The 15,003-nt window shown below is 29.5% G+C and overlaps 1 long non-coding RNA gene across 1 annotated transcript; it reads left to right on the top strand.

The window, feature by feature from the left end:
• The first annotated feature begins 9,054 nt into the window (after positions 1-9,054).
• Positions 9,055-13,387, top strand: LOC128386021 (uncharacterized). The gene is made up of 2 exons (XR_008324856.1): positions 9,055-11,433; positions 12,505-13,387. It is a non-coding gene; the product is annotated as an uncharacterized LOC128386021 (long non-coding RNA).
• Positions 13,388-15,003: the final 1,616 nt, after the last annotated feature.

Here is a 15,003-nt window from a genome sequence, read left to right as displayed (position 1 = left end):
AATAACTGGAAAAGTCTAATAACATGATAGTTAAGATGGTGGGTGATATTCATGATGCTGAACATGCGAAAAGTAAGAATGATTAAGAATCCGTTAATTTTGGACTCATTATTTTCTTCGATATCAATCAAAGATTTTCACTTGATTGTGACCAAATGATATCGGCAAGATTATTATTCCGCTGTTTCTTTTGATATTTGAATCTTTGATCCGACGATTTAACGTCTAAGTGACCATGAAAAGTTAAGAGAAAAAAGAAATCTGAATCGAATCAAAAATGATTAATAAACAATCAATCATCAGGAAGACAATGGATATAAAACAAGACGAACATAAAACTTAACGGTAATCAAACTCGCGATTAATTTGATCGTTTGAATCTCGTGAGATTCATTTCTTTAGATATGAACCTTGAATCTCAATCAAAGTAAAACAAACCTGAGATCTACTGTAGACAAACAGTTTAAAAGGAAAAGGAAACAACAAGAAAAAGTGTATTTAAGATATTTCATGTTATGTACCAAAGAGATTTCCAAGTGATGATAAACAATCAGGAAGCTAAAGAGCAAATATCTCACATTGCAAACATGATGGAATAGAACAATCGAAGTAATGAATTCGAAAGTTCGAAAAGTTCTTTTCTTTTCTTCAACTTTTCCTTCAGTTACAGAATAAATATTGTCTCTTTTTCTTTGTCTTTAACAATTAGTCCATTCTTTTTAAATCGTCGACATTAATCACAAACTCATTGAACATAATATTAATAAGATAATCAACCTCCAACTATGAATTTACTTAATTCACAAAAGATCATAGGTCTTAATCCATTAACCGTTTTCCTTGAGATCATGTTGACATTTTTAACTCTTCTTAAACGGCTCATCAACTTTTCCGACTGGAAACTTTTTTTGCAGAAAATTAAACTCGTCACAATTAAGTTTTTTCTCTTGGAAATCAACGATTATCGTTAATTTCACTCATTAATCGTCAACTTAATGAATCTCAGTTAACTTTAAATCTGCTGTCAAAATAAACCGGGGAATTATCTCGATTACCTGGATATTAAATTGAAAGAAATTCAAATTCTAAGAAGAAATTTTCATTTCTATTCATACCTCTGAACATAGACCATGAAACGTATTACATGCACAGTCTCTTTCCATTAATAAGATCAAAAGTTGCGATTAATCCAATCAGTTCCACCTAATGTACAAATAAGTTCGTATTAGTAACCGAGGCTTATTCACCAGAAACTTTGTTTTGCTTACGCTATCAAGTGTAAATATGTAATATAGATTATTCATCAAGTTAATCAATTATTTCATATTTTGATGACTTAAGTGATTAATCTAATAATAACAATCGTAATTTAGAAAACCGCAAATATAATTGGTTCTGCTGATTGAATTTTCTGCTTCAATTTTGTTGTGATTCTTTCAACAAATATTAATATTTTCAATCACTTTTATAACTAGAGAATTCCCATAAAAACATTCATAATGTCCAATATCTACTATATGGTGTTTATCTTATTCGGGTGAAACGAATATTTAATCACTTATAGTGTTCTGAGTATTCATCTGAAATTGAATTATAAGTAAGATCTCCTTGTGTCTGAAATTCAATGGAAATGAAAACAAAAATAGCAATAAATGAATTTGATTGTCAATCAATTCGTGAATACATTAAATGAAATCGATGATTAGTTTGTAATTATCTTAATTATGAAAAATAATTGGTGAAAAATTCAATAAGTAAATTGAATTATTTTGTAAAAATCGATATAAATACAAATGAGTATTGAAGTTTCGTGTTTTTGTTTAGTTTTTCAGGATCATGGGAATGAAATTATCGCCATAATAGTCAAAGGCTCTCATTTATCATTAATTTTTTGTGTCTTCATCAACATTATTGCACCGGTGCAATAATGATTATTATAATAACCATAATGGCCATTATAGTTATTATAATATCACAATTGTTTTATCACGATAAAATTCATCAAACAATTAACCTTCATTGTTACTACATAACATTCACAGTATCTATTTGAGTAAACCAATAAATTATCATTAGTTGAATTCAATTCTTGACAAGTTATCTTGTTAATATGATCAAGATTATGATCAATTTTCTGACATTACTAATCGATTAACAGTAAAAGTGAATCTGTATTCACAAAAAAAATGAATCAACTTTAATTTTGGATGCAATTAACTCATTTGATGTTCATTAAGATGATTACCTGGTTAATATACAAATGAGTTGTCATTTATTAGATACAATTTAGCATGAGAAGTATCATTTTCAATGCTAATCTATGTAAATATTTAACTTTGTTGTATTATTATTCTGGAAGAACTCAGGTAGGAGCTGCCACAGCACAACAGTTATATTCATGGCGAAAATGAATCATGAAAACATTAACCCAAAGTTCTAGTAATCAACTTGAAACACTTAACTTGACAGTTGATTACAATAAGAAGACAATATGAGAAATAATAAGATGAGGTTTTCTCTCCTTATCAAACTAGAGGAAACTTTTCACATCAACATTATTCATCCAAAGACTGAATAAAAAAAGGATAATCATTAAACACTCTGATGATTTATGCTTATTTTTTACTATCAATACACCGAGAAGTAAACATGGAAATGTTGAGAAAAAAATGATTCCATTGGTGTGTGACTTTACCGGGAAGGAAACTCTGAATACTCAGAAACAATTGGTTGACATTTTGTTGAATAAAAAATTATGGTGATAAAAAAGGAAATAAAAGAAAAGATAAATGAAATGAGTTAACAGAAGATAACAAATTGAAGGAAAAGAAAAAATTGAAAATTCAAGATTAATAATCTTTAAGTGTCATTATAATCACTTGGAGATTAATCCAGTTCTAAGCTTGATCTTATTGAGAATTTGCTGGAACAACTAAATCATTGCGAATATTATAACTGGGAAATATTGATAAAATAAACAAGAATTTTGAATATCATTATCTTCCGTAAATGATTAGATGTTCATCAGAATCTACACGATTTTCCCTGAAACTTTTTCAGAATTCTGTTTTTTTATCCTGTCATGACATAGATAATAATATCTTGCAACCACACCTTATGAATTGATTTCACCTTCGTGGTGTATGAGGTTACATCATTAGTGAATAAAGTGATGAACATTGATGAAACTTTTCCGATTGAATCATAATGTTGTTTTCTGGTAACTGTTTTTTACTCAGTTTTTATCCACCTTTTCATTTATACCTTCAGGGAGTTACTCATGTTTCATATCACCATTATAATAATTATCATCTTTTATCATCATCATTATCATGCTCAAATTGATGCTTTTCAAAGTGTAAAACTGCACGTTAACGGTTGAGATTATCGTCTCTGTTAATAAGTCGATAAATAGATTTTTGTTTAGATGTTGATTAACAGTTAATCAATCATTTCTAACTCGTTTCATTCTAATCGTTATCACGATAGCAAATTAAATCATAGATTAAAATCAAGATCAAAAATAGATTAAGTAGACCAAATCTAATCTATGAGACCATAGATTTCTACTTCCTCAACTGTTACCGTAAAGGTGACGTATCGATGAGCAAATTGATTAATATATTAACTTTATCGATACTAAAATAGTCTCGAATTAAAGTTTGATAAAAAGTTCGATCAAATATCTTAAATCCATCGTTACATAAATAAGAGATTATAATATTGTTGACAAAGTTCAGCTTGTCTACCTTATTATAAGAAAGTAAATAATAAACAGAATGATGTATTTACTTAACTGAGAAACAAAAAGACAACTTCTAACAAGGGGAGACTTCACCTGGAGGGCTTTGTTTTCCAATAGAAATCCTATCTCATAGCCTGAAGATTTTACATAATAAAGATGAATATCTGTAAATGAATGAACAGACGAAGTGAAAATGTTTCCACAATTTTCAGCATTTTTCTGAGTTCTCATGAAACCAATGGTTCGACTTTAGTCTTTCAGCTTTTAAAAATTTATCATTTGAAAACCTGAAAATCAACAATCACCTAAAGAAATTAAATTTAATAAATTGGTAAAGTTTAGTTCAATGTCTAAATATTTGTATTGATCTTTAGGTTAGAACGATTTTTCCATGATACTTATCATGAAAAACTGTTCAGCTTCTTCGATTCAACTTCTTCATTTAAGTAATTTAATGGATGAATCATTAAATCTCGTATACTCATGTAATCAAATATCTAAAAATAAGTATTGACCATGAATTGAATTTCATCATTATTAGGTGAGCACAATATCCACACCACTAGGAAAGTATTCAGAGTCTTCCTGAAATAAAACTGAGAAGAACCATGAAAGTCAAAGGATAAAGGAATATGAAGAATTATTATCTTCCATGGTTAGAAAAATGTCATTATGTAAGTTAAGATGATAAGAATGATAATTTAGAAGGAAATTTTGATGAAATGAATGAAGAAAAAGATTAAATGATGAACAAGAGAATGAGAAGTTTCAGATGAAATGATTACGGTGAAAAGGTTGGTAAGAAATGATGATCACCATGAGAACATTTTCAATTAAAAGTTCTGTTCGCTTCTCTTTTCATGATGAACAACAATTCGTTTCCAGTCTTAAGAATCTTCATCTTTGTGTCCAAACCATAAGAAATCATCTCAAGTTAAGGGTCATCGTAAAGTCCAAATCCAATGAATTGAGTGATCATTCCATCATCTTCATGATCAGTTTATCATGAGATGAATAATATATGAAAATGATTCTGATGAAACAAGCAAACGATTAAATTCAAATGGGAATACAAACCGATCATCATAATTATAAAGTCTATCAACGTAATCATTTTGTATAACAATCAAATTGGTGACGAGTTAAGCCAATTTTTCACTGAAAATTCACTTGGTAACAATATTATTATCGTTGATTGTAAAGTGTTTTTAATTACAATCAAGTCTTCATGCTGTTTTTCCAGCCATTGTCATACTTGTATTAATTTTCAATCATTTTAATTGCTGCAGATAATTAATGATCCAAATTCACTTTGGTTATTCAATCTATTAACAAGTTTTTAGTTTTATTTTACAGATACATTAATTCAAGCTCATTGATTTAGATTCAGTTTCATTCTGAATTTATTAATATTTAGAAATGCAAAACGATTTGAATTACAATTTGTTGTTTTTACAAGATTATTTCAATATTAGATTTTGTTACTCAACTAACTCTTGAGGTTTTCTTAACTATGGTTAAGATAGACAGAGTTAACGATGATGGTGATGATGAAGATGAAGATGAGGATGATAATGAATGAAAAGAGAGATAGTTTTTTGCTTATTTTATCTTACGGGTGCAGCATCTTCCAACTTCATCTTCTCAATGATATACGAGGTATGTTGAGAGAGATGATTTTTTCTCATGAAACTTTTTCATTTTCTTCTCACATATCAGAGTTCCAACTATTCAGTGACATCGTACAATTACCAAGGACTTATTCCCCTGATTCTTTCTCATTTTCTTATTTCGTCATCTTCTTTTTTCATCTATGAAATTTTGCTTCTCTTCTTTCGTTTGTCAACCGACAGAGAGAAAAAAAGGTTTGCAATCAAATTCCTTAAAAACATTAGACACAAACATTGAGATGGAACAGAGAATATCATCTACATCATCTTCTGTCATCCTTATCCCTCGATTTCTATTCTCTTCCTCTTCCTAATCTTCATCTCGATTTTCATTTCCTATTCGTAAGACTCAACTTTTGATACATCAAATAGCTTTTATTTTATTTTTATCCTTTTTTGTTTTATTCTGATTAACATTGAACAGCCTGGAAATCACAACATTCACCATGAAATTGGTCAGAAAAATGCTTATCCAATCATGATAATCTCTTTTATCTTCCAAATCATCACTCTTGTCATTTCTTCTTGTAATTACTTTCCATCCTAATTCAACATTTAACATAAAAACATCGCAACAACAGTCCATCTACCTGAACAATGTGTTACTTGGTTTCGAAAGTTATTCTCATTTTCATTGACTTGATAGTATTCCAAGAACTCAATCCTGAGCTCTACTAATTACAAATTCATCTCATTGACGGTTAGATTTTATCACAGAGAAATCAACATTAACTCCTATGTAACTTTGCTGTCATATTATTTCATTTCTGATGTTTTGCTCCAAATTAGTAGAAAAAGCAAAATTTACAAGTTGATTTCGATTCAAATGATAGAAAAATAAACAGAAAAAAAGAAGAGAAATTTTAATTCTGGATGAAAAAAACCGTAATTATGTTATTGTTATTCTGATAAAGAGTATCTGAAAATTCATATTAATATTTCATTATTTCAAGTTAATCTCTTGAGTCTGAAAATGTGTTGAATGAGTTATTTTGTTGGCATTGTGATTGGTTCATAAAGATTCATTATCATTCAAACTCATAAAAATCCGCAATTGTTATCATGAAAACATGATAACAAATTATTATGAGAAACCAAAGTAATAATCTTATCAAGATAACTATTTGTTTTCCATTTGAGTCTTAAGGTAATTCAAGTCAAAATACAACAATTAAATAGATTAACAGCTTCTCATGTTCCATTCCAGTGAATTTGTTTTGGTTAACAATTAATTAATTTTAAATTGTTGCTCATCACCATTATAATGGTGATTTTGTGATTACTTTCAGTTGATTAATCCTTTTGGATGTTCAATGTCCCAGTCCAACCATTTCAACTTACGAAGCAAAATAATAATTATCATTGTAATCTCACTTCCATTGATTATTAATTCAAGTAAATTGACCAATGGTCAAAACAAGTTAATCACTCGCAAAATGGAAGCAATTTGATCTTGATGAAGGTTAAAACCTTTTTTTGTTCATTGTATATTGATTATGATGATAAAGTATCTTAATTGTTTTGCCTCAACAATTTTCAATTCACTTTTCATTGTTTCCATTAACAGGTCACCAGTTTACAGGGAAAATTAATTGATGATAATTAACCTTAACTAATTGGCCTCTCATTAATACATAGATGCGAAATATTATCCTGTCAGTAACAGGAGTTTAATCAACATCTCAATTGCATAAAGGATATTAGACAACCGGTAAGTAAATTAGTTAATTCGTTACAATTTATATAAGTGACATAAATAATTAGTCAAATGTTTAAACATCTTCAAATCTCATTATAAAATCCAAGGATAATTTAATAATCTCCCAGTAGGTCAAATCATTGATTTATTATCAATAGTTGTGTGAGTTATTGATTAAACTTCAAGATATTAATCGTGAGCATGTTGATCATTCAAGTTCCGGATCAATTGAATAACTTTTTATAATAAATTTCATTTCTATTTCATTACATAAAAGAGAAAACGGTTTCGTAAAATTTTCATTTACTTATTTTATACTTCGACAATGGTTCCTACCAAAAGCCTTATTACCTCAAGTCGTATTTCTGACCATCGTCGTGGTCGTTGTCGAGAGGTTGGCTCTGTTTCTGTTGAAAATTCTCTGACCGTGGAAGATCAATCAATCGTTGAAGTTGAACCAGTCAAAGATCAGCCGATTATTTCATCATTTCCATAATGGAAGACTCGTACTCGTACTCGAAGAAGTGACCATCATTATAACTCGTAATAAACGAAAACGAACTGAATTGGACTCATAGAGCTCATCGCCAAGTGGTTCAATTGGATCAGAATCGATCATTAACTTCAATAGATCCGACCCAATTCGAATCATTTAACGATTTCTTCCAAGCTTGTTCGAAGATTGGAGGGACGGATCTTTTAAAGTTCTGTTGTTATCTCGTTGGTAATTATGCCTTGAAGATTAAGGAAATGGATGTCGCCAAGTTTACACCAGAATTCAGTGACCGAAATAAGATCAACATAAAGGATGCTGCAAAAGGTTCCACTGTGAAAGGTAAAAGGAAAGGAAAAGAGAAATGGTCGAAACATTTTTTTTAAGACCTTGAAATGAAACGAAGCTCTTACGAATTACGAGGAAAAAGCTGAACTCTATCGATTTTTAAAAAGAGACCCGAAGAAATCTTCGATCGGCTCTTAGGATCAAATTGCGCTGTGCTTGTTGTGCATATGAAACACGAAACAATCAGTTGTTGGAAAATCACTTTATAAGCTCTCGTTGGAATTGACTTCATTGTTTCAATTATCACCCAATTCGTTTAATCCTAAAGTTATCATATTAGTTAATTTAATCCGATTTATTTACCATATGAAATTGATAATAGTCGTTTTCTAGTATTTATTCTTCCAATGTCCATTCCTTTTGTCCAATGGTCTAATTAAGTTCATAAATGCTCATCTGTTTTCGTTGATTCTTATTGATTTTCTAATTTCTTCTCACCGATACTTGAATCACCCACGATCATGTCAGTTGAGGCTTCACTTTGAGCTCCCTGACGAATGTTACATTTCATATAGTGAATGAGTATCTGATCTATTTGTATTCCTTGAGACATGATGGTTATATCTTCACATGGTGCATGATGATTCTTATTTTCAAGTTTCTGTCACAATAAAGAGAATGTAAAAAAAAACAAATCGGAATTGTAAGAAATAATGAAAATTTCGAGAATGAAAAATGATTGACATACCAATTAAATTGATCAGCTCGTTGAAAAGTTTCAATTGATATCTTATCTTATCAAATATGATTCTAGGAAAAGGAGCAACCGATCTGTCACAAATTTCGTGCAAAATTAATGAATGAACCATTCGATTTCACTACTTACGAGCTTTTCTGTTCCACCTGATTTTGTGGTTAACGAGTTCGTTCATGTTTACATTTAAATTCTTATTTTTTATTAATTTCAGCCAAAACGATTGTATAAAGTGATTTCATGTGTCAATATGTCATTTAGTGTTAATTATTGGTACTTTCGAATTGCAAAAAAATATTTGAACACAAAAGAATTTCGATTATTAGACAATTTCAATTCTCCCGCTTCAAAAAAACAGAATTCAAATTAAGATCGTATCGCCATCTAGTGTTCACTTAATTGATGAATTCGCGCACATTTGCAGCCGAACAAGAGATGGCGCTTTTCTCCTCGTGATTTATTTATTAATTGTTAATTGTTAATCTCGATAATGATAATTACAAGTTAATTGTTTACATTTATATTACTCAACATCTGCCTTATGCTATTATCTCATCACCATCAGCATCAACTTAATTTCTCAACCTCTTCTTACTTTTAAAAGGCTTCTTTCCATCTTTAAACTAATCATTATCTCCTTTCAGACTTAATCTTGATCTTGTCTATCATCATCATCGATGCCAATAGCATGATGAGGATGCAAATGATGATTAAAACCTTAATTGTAACCCTAATCAATTACAGTAGTTGAAATAAAAATGTGTTATTATCTAACATCAATATTATTATTTAGTGGCCTTAAAAATATAATAATTATTGTTTCATTATAATAATCAGAAAGCAGCTGAAAACACCTTATATTATGTATCTTGTGATGATAATTATAACGACAATGACGATAATAATATTATTATTTATGATTAACCAGATTTCCGGTTGGATGAGTAGTAATTTGAATTGTGCATCTTCACAATTAGTGCTGAAGACGATCAAGATGAAGATGAAGATGAAGATGAAGATGATAATTAATTGAATCCAGTGACAGGTAATAGTAAATGTCTCTTAGAATCCATTGAATGTCTCCAATCAAATGATTGAATGAATTGTAAGGGAAGCAGATGAATTAATGTTTACATCTGATTATGGATCAGATACTTTTCTTACCTCAATTAGTTTCCGAGGTAATTTCAATTTCCTCTCATTAATTTTAATCAAAGTTGCGTTAAATGTGTGAATAGCTTTTAATTACAGAGACCAAAAAGAGAGACAAATTTAAATTGTGTAAATTGTCAAAAGATAATTGCTATTAACTTTTTCTAAACTTATTTAAGTTTCACTTTCGGACAAAATGTTACCTGACAATTAACTAACAACCTCAACCATTTAGTTTGCTCTGAGTGTGTGACCATTAAACTCTTAATTGTGTCTGCTAATTTTAATAATCTTTTACATAGACTTTTAATCAAGATAATGATACTTTGTCCACTTAAAGATGATTACCAACTAGTAAATTTAATTATTTCTAATTGTAAACAATTAACTTGACCATCAACTTTTTCTCGTCTCGTTTATTTCATTAATTAGCTAAATTGTAAACAGAAAACAATGTTATTTGATTTGGACAATCAACACAACAAAATCAACTATGCATAAGTTAAATTAGATACAAAAAATTTTCTTAATTGTGATTATCTAATCAACATGAATAAAGTTAATTTACTTGAAAAGTCATTGATTTAATTTGAAAGGTTTCCTTGTATTCATTTCATATGATAAATTGTATTTAAGATGAAGTTTTTTTCTCACTAATTGTTATCATTAGTATCATTTATTATTGTTAATTGTAGTTGGCTTCATAATATCAGCATCAACAACGATAGACAAGAACAATTAGAAAACAACAAAGATAATTAACCAATAATGATTAAAATAAACGCAAGAGAAACTGAAAACAATTAATCAGCATTAAGTAAATAACAATGATCATGATAAGCAATTTGATTAACAATGCAAAGATTTCAGTGTTTGTTAATCAATTGATGGCTCATCACAAATGAATATCAACTAATTGTTGGTTTTCATTGTAATTTGATCATCAATTAGAAAATGATTAACTCTGATATTTCATCTTCTCTTCCAGATCATCTTATCAGTTCATCCGCCATTTTCATGTCATTTGCAAACAGAGACTCAGGAAGAGATGAAATGAATGGAAAGAAAGGGAAACAGAAAGAGCAAGATGATGATGATGATTCCAAGGGATGAAGATGAAAAGATGAGGATGAAAATGATGAGGTAAAAGCAACTTTCCTATAAGAAGTTAGGAAATGCGCCGTTCAAGTCTCATCTCTTTTAGCCTTAATCTCTTATTGGTGTTTCCATATTTTTTATGTGCGATTTTATTTCTTACCTATAAATTGTTATTCTCACCAAATCGATCAAATTTCAATCTTATCTAATTGTTGATTCTGTTGTTCAACTACTGGAAACATTGTAACTTCCATTTCTCTTGTTAATCATTTTCCTCTGATTAGATAATTTCAATTTCCTTTTGCATCCTCATCATCGTCCTTATTATTATCTCCATGTTCATCACCATGTAATTCATCATGTTATTTATATAATTTAGATGTTTGTTGTTGTGCTTCTGGTTAATTGTTTGTTAAATATTATCAAGTGTTGATTGATTGTTTCTCTCGTATTGTTTATGTTATCATCGTGATTAGTTTACAACTAATCAACTTTTATTATTTAAACTTTTTGTTTATGTAACTTTTTTTTCTGGTAAGTTTATCAACAGAAACAAAAAAAAATCTGGTAACTTTTTCTGGCTTCAATTATCTTTGATTAGTGACAATCAACCAGAATTGAAGTTAATCAAAGTGAGAAAAGTTTATCATCTATTTACATTGATTACAATCAAATTGTGATTATTTAACCACAGAAATTCAATCAAAGGAATTAAATGATTACGATTGAAAAGCTCACGAATAAAAGTTCTGAAAGTTTTCGTTCATTCCTACTTTTAATCGGCTATTGGCCTCGAACTCTGGTCATTCAGTTATTCAGATCAAAAGATATTTTTAAGAAGTTAATTGTTTTTTCTCTCATCCTTTTCGGTTAATTATCTGATTAATTTGGTTTCGCACTTTGATGTATTTAATTTGCAATTACAATGTACTTTCATTTTGTGAATTCAATTTCATTTCTTCCTCTTCTCTGATTCATTCTCATGCATCTCTGTTAATTATTATCACAATTAATTATTTCTATTATCATAATCATTCAACAGCTTTGATCCATGCAAATGATAATTATCATGATAACTCTCAACTTTATCATATGAAACTCATTAATCTTTTTTTCATCTATTCCATTTCCATTTCCATCTTTTATCTTTGTTTTTATCATAATTTTTCCAGGTAATCATAGTAATTAACTAATGCAAGTATCATATGAATTCATTGATGATAGTAAATAAGGCGTTACCTCAGCAATCATCAGATAATTACAATTAACTAGTTTTTCAATTGAATTCAGTGACTATCATGATAATATAATGATAACTTTTCAGAAATGATTGATGATTAGGTTAAAATTTATTGATTAGAGCAACGAGAAGTCATTGGAGTATTTAAATTAGATTAAATTAAATCAACAGCTATTAATTAATACGAAACTCACTCTGTGTTAAATATCAATTGGTTAATCAAATATGTAAACTAAATTGATTAAATTAATCACCCAAAATTTAGGTGTGTGACCCATTGTTTCAACACAATCACTTATTAGATTGATAATTTTCATTAATCACAATCAATTTTCATTTCCTTGTTTACGATTCATAAATTGTAGAAGTGCAATCAACTTTAATGAAAGTAATCAACATATTGTAACCAATTCAATTACCTGAAACTAATCAAATTACCGATTTGTTTTACAAAATCAATTGCAATGAAGCTAAAGATGAGGGATTATAATTAAAAACAGAAACTGATTAGCTAATTATTTCCAGAAACAAACTGAATTGTGCTCATCCTTTGGCTCATTTGTTTGATAACAAGTTTTAATCAGTCGATTAATATAATTGCAACTCAAGACGATACCATAAATCAATTGAACAATTGATGATTTGTGCAATAAACCGGGAATACAATCAACAGACAATCAATTTCAAACATCAACAATCAACAAGAACCATTGGAACAGCTTTCGAGTTGATTTATAGTAAAAAAAACTTATTACATTTTATAGGTTAGATTATCGAAGAAGGTAAAAAATGGAAGATAAAAATTCTATTCAAGGTTGAATTCAATCGAACGTAACATCTTTTTCTCATCATCATTATCATCTTTCTGTTAACATGACCATTTGTATGTTACCTGAGTTCGCAATAAGCAAAAGACAGAAACACATTGAACCAAACCCTTTACCTGGCAAAGGTTCACATGAGTGATTAGTAAACGATTGAAGAATCAACAAGATGAAAAAACATGAGGCTTAACCAGTTTGCTTTTTCTCGTCATCATCGTCGTTATTTTTCATCATTTCCTTTTCCATCTCCTGTGAAAGTGAAGGCAACAATTGTTTCAATCAAGGATAATGTTAATTCCTGTCGATGACTAACCAGAAATTCGTAAACATGTAACTTCCGGAAGAAAAGGAGTAACCCTTTAGCTCTGGTATAACCTTGGATCTCACGGTTCTCATTAAAAGATAATGATTATTACATAAAAAATTAATAATATGCACAAACACAATCGATTAAGGTGAATGCGTATAATTTTACTTTCAATTTTTTTTACCCTTTGATAGAATCGGAAAACTCACCTTAACAATGATAATAATGAATTAGATTGATCAAGGTAAAGGGAAACGACATTTTCTATGTGTAAATATAATTAGAAGTATAAATAGTGATAACAATGAGTTCTAATTGTAAGAAAGAGGGCAGATGGAATTGACAATATCTTTCTCACCTATGGAAGATACTGAGGATGATGATGCGATGCCCTTGGGAGACAATGAAGACGAAGATGCAACTCGCAAGAGAGTAAAACCTTTAAGACGTTTTTTTACCTGTACCTTTATTTGTCCTTGAAATAATTTGTATAACCCGAAACCATAACAATGAAGGTGTTAACCGAGGATATATGCTTATTTTATGCTTATCAAGCCCTGGGAATAAAAGGGAATCCATTTTTTACCTTTAGGCAACTTCCTTCTTATCATCATTCTTATCGATGATATTGATGTTTGATGATCAAGGATGATAATGGGCAAGGGTTGTAAAGAGCTGCGAGATAGTCGTTCATTTTTACCGTTACCTTATGTTTCCTTGACTCTTTTGTCAATTCGATGGAGAATAGAAAATGAAAGGAAAGGGCTAACAATGTTTTCACATAACAAGTTGTCAAGATGTAGAAAATTATCATCTCGAGATGAGAAAGTAAAAGAAGAAGATGATGATGATGATGATGATACTTTATGATGGTCCTTGGATGATGGGGCTACAGTGAATCCTGAATTTGATGCGATAACCTTGATGAGGATGATACAACAATGATATTGAGCTGATAAAGATACAGAAAAAAAGTTACTCCTTATATTTGTTTATCTCTTTAACTCTTTGCTCAAATACTTATGAGTTGCGCTTTTGCATCATTACAATTGATGGATAATATTTTATTTATCAGAATGAGAAGCGATAAAAGATACCAGAAGAAGAGGCGATTAACAGAAATGCCAAGAAAAACATTGGAATAAAATTACCAGAGGATTTTGCGCATTCTTTTCCTGGTTCATCAGGAATTATCTTCATCTTGAGCTTCTGAAGAAGCAAAAACTCATCTTCATTCTCACCTTTGCTCTCCAAACCCATTTATCATCCTCATCTCATCCAATTTTCTTCATGTACCAAAAGATGAAAATGATGTTTCATCATCTTTCTTATAATTAACAACTAAAAGTAGATAATGAATGTTTTTTGGGAGAAATAAAATTTCCAGGCAAACTTATCGATTAGAACTTTTTTTGTTCATGTTATTATTTTTCGAAAATTTTAAAATGTAAATGATGGAAAACTTTAATCACGCTAATGATGATCCAACTGAACCCAATCAACTATTAATAAATTATTCCTTTTAATTGTTATAATATTAACACGCACTCGCTGAATAACAATTTTCCAACCCCAAATCTTAATACAACTAAACCGAAATACATTAATTCGAGAGATAAGCCATTAATCTGAAGGGATGAAGAATATTTAATAACATTCAACTTATAGGAGCTCGAAAAGTGAAACAAGACAAAAAAGATTTTCCAAAGTTTATCGATCCAAGATGAAGATAA

This window comes from Panonychus citri, unplaced genomic scaffold, assembly GCF_014898815.1.
Source record: "Panonychus citri isolate SS breed McGregor unplaced genomic scaffold, ASM1489881v1 Contig00063, whole genome shotgun sequence".
NCBI classification, from domain to species: domain Eukaryota; kingdom Metazoa; phylum Arthropoda; class Arachnida; order Trombidiformes; family Tetranychidae; genus Panonychus; species Panonychus citri.
This window is presented reverse-complemented; position numbering and strand designations above follow the sequence as displayed.